Genomic DNA, 7,015 nt, shown 5'->3' with positions numbered 1-7,015 from the left:
AGTTTCGAGGTACAACATTAAAACGTAACTTAACCGCAGAAATGGTTAGCTTGATGCTTAACCGCAGAAGCAGGGCGCCTTCGAGGGATCCTCTTTGCCATAGAATCTCACTTCCGGCCATCTTCACCCCCCTCCCCCTCTCTCTTTTTTTTGATTGGTGGTGTGCAAATTTTGTATCCCATAATTCTATTATCATGTGAGATTTGATCTGAATACCCAATCTTGAACTCAGCTAGAACCTGAATAGAGATTTGGGCTTGGTCACGTCAAAAATTTCTGTGGTCGTGCCAATACATAGATAGAGACACCACGTTGTTAGCAGAAGACACTGTTGAGACCATTAGTGTTTGACTCATCGTGAGCTCAGTCAAGCCATCAAGTTCCATTTGGGCCTTTGGTGAGTCTACACCCTACAGATGCTGCCAACTCCCAGCGACCCATTAATCGAGTGCCCTCAAATTTATGGCTGCCAAAGGGTCAGGTATCCGGACCATCAGGGTGTACCCAAACCTGCCCAAAATAACTAGTTGAATTCATGTTCGTGCCCAGCTTTTTGTCGGGTCAAGAAAATGAAATTCCAAACCTGGATCCATATAATTTAAGGAGCTTATATTCACTAAAAAATAATATTTGAGATAGCATTTTTCATGGCCATAGCTGGGTATTGGGGTTCGGGTCAGGTCGGGTACCCAATACAAACAGGACCCATTGACAGTTCTACTAGAACTCAACTACATCTTGGCTGTGGCCGATGGTTTCATGGGATTGATCATCGCTCCATTTAGTAAATGTAATTGAATGAATACTAATTTGGTTGTTCTTACCTAAAATATTAGGAAATTTTATTTATGAGCTAATGAGAATATGCCATCGCATGGACAAGCATCAACTTTTGCAAAACTCAATCAATGCATGTACCATGCCACATTTTTATTTAAATGTCTTAGATGTGGTTGTCAGGGGTATCTTTGGAAACAAGAAAAATCAGTTTTGTTCGGACTCTTGTTTGTTTGTGTGGCTCAGGGTATAGCTACTGGAAGCATCTTCCAATGGAGGGAAGTGCCAAGAGGGGGAAACTCGCGTCCTATATGTGGGAAGTGTGTTTCTCACTTGCTTCTTCAATCACTTCTCACTCGCATCCCTTTCATTTCCCACTGTTTTCCCCTTGTTTTTGTGTTTTTCACGTAAATATTTATTATTTTCGCTTCTCACTCGTTCTACCCTCGTTTTCTTCATGTTTTTTGTTTCATTTTTTACAGGATTCCACAATCGCTTCCAAAATGAATTGTGCTTCACGCTACTTTGTTAACACTCACTCCCCTGCTTCCACTTTACACATTACTTCCTGTATCCACTTCGCTCTCTGGTAACTATGGTCTAAGGAAAGTAGCATTTTTCTTCCGAAGCCAACTTTTTAGCCCAAGGCTCTGTTTGGGAGCTGAAGATGAGAAGGGAGATGAAAACTTAGCTAATCCTACCCACCGCTCACACTTCCACAAGTGTTTGAAAACCTTGATTTGGGAGATGAAAATGGTGATGGGAGCGGAGATGGTCCATTTTCAATTGCCTCATCACAAGGATGTAGTTGTCAACCCCAATCTCATTACCCATTCTCTTCTTCACTCCCATCACCCCTCTCATCTCATCTCCAACACTCGGTCCCAAACAGAGCCTAATTAATTCCTTCAATTCTCTAAACTCCTTAACAATCAAACCTGTCCATAAACTCATTGCTCATCCTATCAAATCAGATGCACTGGGAGCACCACGTATATAAAGGTTTCACGGCCAACATCAATGTACAGTGAATCTCTACCAACAAGAGGATCATAACCTTGCTGTGCCAAGAAACAAGTCTACAGAAAGTTGTTCAGCTCTAAATTATCAGAAAATCAGCACCGCAATGAATGTCGGTGCGCCACCATGCAAGACAAAAAGACTCCAGATTTATGTCCAAAACGCTGAAGCAGCCAAATACATGCAAAGTTATCCATTTGTTAATAAGCTTCTCATTGGAGTGCACTTACTGGTTTTCTTTCTGAATTTGCTCAACGGACCTTTTGGTTCAACCTCTTGTGCTTTCGAGCTCTATTAAAGACCAAGAATTTCTCAAGAGATTATCCAACAATTACCACAGCACCACAACAGCAATAGGTGAATCCTCAGCGTCTAGCTTGTATAACGATTTGGGGAATTTTATCAAAAAAATGTAGGGCTCCCCAGTTAATGGGCTTCTTTACAAATCCCAAGTTTTAATCCAGATATTCAACAAGTGGTATGGAATCTCACCCAACGTTTACAACCACAAAATACAAATCCCAAGTTTTAATCCAGATATTCAACAAGTGGTATGGAATCTCACCCAACGTTTACAACCACAAAACCCACCCCACTATGGGTTGGGTTTTGTGGTTGTAAACGCTGGGTGAGATAACAGGACTCTCGAATGAAATCAATCTTGACGGAGTCCAACATGAGAACCATCATACCCATAGGCTTGGTTGAACCGACCAACGACTATCAAGTACCATTATGGTGCAGTTGCTACAAGGAACACACGTTTGACTTGGACAAACTTTGCGTTAGTTTGTGAGACAAATTCCATTTCATATGGGCACTGAGGAGTGTTGGCAGTTAAATTTAACTTTTCTACCCAACTAGTCATTGGTAAGATTCCCATGTAAGAAAAATAGATGTTCTACACATCATTAGGTGATTATGCACATGCATTAACACACACATGCATCAAAGACTGTACTGGCAATCCTATTCACATAAGCTAAATTCAATACAAGAAACTGATATCATGCCAATACTACTAAAACTACTTGACTATTCCATGACATGACTTCAGGACCCAAAACCAAGGATCTCCCATGAGAAGAGCATGTACTATCGGCCAACACTGTAATGCATAATTGATAAATTACCCTTGTTTACAACTGAGGAAGATTGGAATTCAGTAACAACTCAGTTCGAAAACAACCAAACTTGGGAAGAAAAGAAACCTTAGGTACAGTACAACGTAGAAATACCACTCTACCTCGAAAGAGTGATAATCATGATTTTTCATTGCCATATTGCTCAGATGACCCGAGGAATACATAAGCAACCAGGCGATTGTTGAAAAACAGTCATAGCTTCTTCTTCATCTTCTCTAAATATGGCTGCACTCTCTGGTATTCCAAGATCGCCCAGACTAGATGCCTGAGCGAAAATTCTGGCCAGAGTCCCTTTGTAATATGTAAGTAGCAGAAACAAGATTGCCATAATAGAAAATTACTTAACCGAGTCTCACCGGATGTCCTGATCAAGATGTCTGGATCTGGGCAATGGGCCATGTACATATGTTTCTCTAAATCTGCTAGTGTGACCAGAGAGACATCCAAATTCTCTTCAATCCTTCCATTAATGTTGCCTTTCATAGTCCCCAGCACCCTATCCTCGTCACAAGCTTCTTGGACAGCATGTGCTATCTCATCTGTAGAAGTGTAAGCAACACAGATTGACAAGATTGCCCTTGTGTTATGTGTAGTCTCCACCATTAACTTCTCAGCTAGACACCGAACATGCTCAGGCAAGAGGCTCAAATTCCCTACAAACAGAACCTTGATCCCACATGTCTTAATGAAACTTTCTTCTTTGAGAGCATCCTCAAGTTTTTCTTGTAACAATTCCATTAGGCCACCAACTTCACCAGGTTTTCTTTTGAAATTATCAATGCTGAAAGCATAAACTGAGACGTATTTGATTCCCAATTCATAACAATTGCGCAGCATGGATATCAATGAGAGGAATCCAAATCTGTGACCATAGTCTTTCTCCAATTTGTAGTATCGAGCAAATCTACGATTGCCATCCATGATCACTGCAACATGCTGAGGAATGGGGCCAACAGATAATATAGCCCACAGAATTTTGCGCAAGAAATTGGAAATGAAAACACCAATCCTTGACAACACTCCATCAGAAACACCATCCATTGCCAGAATTCTACAAGAAAGAAAAAGAAGTATTAAGCTACAAAAGAACTGAGCTCCTAAAGATGATCAATAGCATGAGCAAATACAGAAAAAAGAGAACTTGAAACCTAGGAGAAAACTGAGGTATTACAATCCAAGTTAATAACACAAAGTCTGGAGAAGAAATGGCACGTAAAAAATAGGTCTTCACTAGTTTATACAAGGGTTTAAAACTTGGGAGAAATAAAAGCAATATCAGAAAGGTAGAAAAGAACAAGAAGTTTCCAATTCTCTTCTCCTTTCCTTTTCACAGTCGCTAGTTACTAATTATCAGTTCCCACATTTCATCCCCTGGTAGGAAAGGCTAATTGGAATTACATCAAATTCCATCATACCTCCCAAATGATGTTTCCACCTAAATCAGAAATATAGAACACAAATAGTTTCCAAGATCATTCACTGAATCAGAAAAAAAAATAGAGAGAATTGTGTGTGTGTGTGTGTGTGTGTGTGTGTGAAGCCATGAAAAAACATTTACCAAAATCAGAGTCCAAGATCTTAACATGGAGAAAAATCATGGCCGCCACAACTCTAGATACATAAAGACAGAAAAAGGAAAAATAGTAACAAAATTGCCCACAATACCGTCTTTGGCAAATGATAGTCGGTTATGTAACACATGGAAGAAAACGATCATTTAAAGTGCTGCAGAAAGAGATCATTACCAGAGAGAGAGAGAGAGAGAGAGAGAAGAGATTGTTGCAGGATGGGAGTAAGAAGGGAGCTTTAAAAGATGCAGTTCAATAAGGTATGCACATAAATGAACGATGATTGATGATAAATAAGGTATGCACATAAATGAATGATGATTGATGATTGATGATTGATGATTGATGATGATGATGGTAACCTTCAACATCTCTCTGACTCAAAATCCCTGCCTATGAAAATAGTCCAACAATTTATGTGCACAGCAATAAAAGGATGGTGATATCTCCTGGACGTCTCTTTCCTTCTACAACTTTCTCGAGGCATCAACGACACAAGATAATAGTAAATAATATGAAAGCAACCCTAATAGCTTGTCCTTCATACATGCGTTAAGGCACTGAAAAGGTGAGCCTTACAAACTCTTTTATTACTGAACTAAGGTGGGCAAGCTAGGCAGAGTGATAAAAAATAAAAAAAAATCAAACGAAAAAGAAAAGGAAATAGGAAAATTTACAAACTATGTGAAATCGAAAAGAAAATGTTTCACCAGCATACCCTTCTGTTTCGCTTCCTTTGTGCTGTTCTTTCTTCTTCGTTTCCTCGCCTTGGATCGGTTGTCTTTTTCTTCAGACCTACCGCAGGTCTCCAATACCTACCATGGTTCTTCTTCTTATTGAGTGATACGAAGACTTGGGTGGCTCAGCCTGCCATACCTACAGTCATCATGCCAGCGTAAAACTCTGAGGTTAGGTGCTTGATCACCTGTCTAGCTTCCAAGGCTTCGCTTGGCATGTACAAGCTCGGCTAGCCCAAAAAAACAACAGATGTACTGAGTCTACTCTAGCTCGGTCCTTACCTGAATCGAGCCGAATCTTAATCGGCCCGAGCCCGGGTTAATTGATAACCAACTTCTTCTTCCGCTTTTTCTTCTTCACCGCTATAGCGTGAAAGGAAAAAAGGGAAAGAGAGATCGAAAAAAAGGGAAGAGAAAGAGCGATAAAGGGGAAGAGAGAGAGAAAGAGGAAGATCAAGTGAGAGAGAGAGAGAGCAGGTTTACAGAAGAGAGAGGTGACAGCCGGCGAGCAGCGAGGCGGCGACGGCCGGTGAGCAACGAGGCACAGCGACGGCCGTCGGGGAGATCGAGCGAGCAGCCGGTGGGTCTGAAAAACCCTAGCATACTGTTCCAGAAGGGGTAAAGGGGCGGGGAGTGACTGGACGGGATAAAGCGGCCGGACGGTCTGGAAGTTCCTCGCCCCACCCCCCCTTCCCTTCATGCTTTGCAGATCGGTCCTTGCACCTGCTTGGTACTTCCCTGACAACCATGGAACTAAAATTAACAGAATTACTATTGCAACGTTTGTTACACTATAATATGAGTTTTTTCAGAATATGTGTCTATGTTCAGCGTTGAACTAGGAAGCTTGAAGGACACCTATGAGGGGTCGCTAGACACCAGCAAAGCCACTTTCCCAATAAAGGAACATCAATGCGGGAAAGTGCTTTCTCATGGAGGGAGGTGCAATCCCATTTTCATAAGAAAATGGGTATTTTGTATTTATTACACCTTATAAAAGAGGGCCTCTTGGATAAGAAAAGGCCTCTCCTTGTCTGGTAGGAGCAGCTAGTGCACGTCACTTTTTGTTGAGACTTTGCAGGTTCAAAACCCAATGGTACCCAGCTTGCCTTTCAAAGAAAAAAAAAAAAGGCTTGAAACAAGCACTCCTTTTAAATTTTGTGCAGCCAAGGTAAGAGCAAGATATTGTGCACATGTACACCCAGATTACAATCTAACTAAAATTTACAAGTTAATAACATATGAGAAATAAAACCATTTATAAAAAAGATCTTAGGCCCTATTTGGATGAAACCCAAAACTAACCCAGGTTTTATTACTCATAGAACCTGGTTGGTGGTTGTTTGGGTGCCAGCAAACCAGGTTTTGTAAAACTTGATTTTATTCAAAACTGAGTCAAAACTTAGTTTTAAAAAAACCACTCCCACCTTACTTTTTTCAGCAGAGTGGGGTGGTGGGAGGAGAGGAGAGACCAACATCTCTCTTCAACTCTGTACCATACTTGTAATATCCGAAAATTTTTAAGTTCTTTTCTATAGCATTGTGAAATGTCTTGAATTTTGTGCCAATATAAAACCCTAATTTCTTTAAAAAAAATAATGTTTGAGTATATTCGTAAGGATTAAGGGGTTTAATTATATTGAATTATAGTAAATATAAACCCTACATGGTTTGGATATCTGAGAAAATTCTAAGTGATGTCTAATTGAAAACGTCTTACTTAAAAAGAAAATGTTGATTTTTCTTTTAAGTAAAATTATTTAAATAA

The 7,015-nt window shown here is 40.3% G+C and overlaps 1 pseudogene across 3 annotated transcripts; it reads right to left on the bottom strand.

The window, feature by feature from the left end:
- Positions 1-2,742: 2,742 nt before the first annotated feature.
- Positions 2,743-6,120, bottom strand: LOC149832617 (dehydrodolichyl diphosphate synthase CPT3 pseudogene; annotated as a pseudogene). Of its 3 annotated transcripts, XR_016433119.1 has the most exons (3): positions 5,530-6,120; positions 5,229-5,386; positions 2,743-3,993 (listed from the first exon to the last, which is right to left on the bottom strand). The product of XR_016433119.1 is annotated as a dehydrodolichyl diphosphate synthase CPT3 pseudogene, transcript variant X1 (transcript). The 3 variants fall into 3 exon arrangements; XR_016433121.1 differs by lacking the exons at positions 5,229-5,386; positions 5,530-6,120 and adding an exon at positions 4,688-4,759; XR_016433120.1 differs by lacking the exons at positions 5,229-5,386; positions 5,530-6,120 and adding an exon at positions 4,608-4,720.
- Positions 6,121-7,015: the final 895 nt, after the last annotated feature.

The sequence above is a fragment of the Nuphar pumila genome, chromosome 7 (assembly GCF_984573655.1).
Source record: "Nuphar pumila chromosome 7, dmNupPumi1.hap1.1, whole genome shotgun sequence".
Taxonomy (NCBI): Eukaryota; Viridiplantae; Streptophyta; class Magnoliopsida; order Nymphaeales; family Nymphaeaceae; genus Nuphar; species Nuphar pumila.
This window is presented reverse-complemented; position numbering and strand designations above follow the sequence as displayed.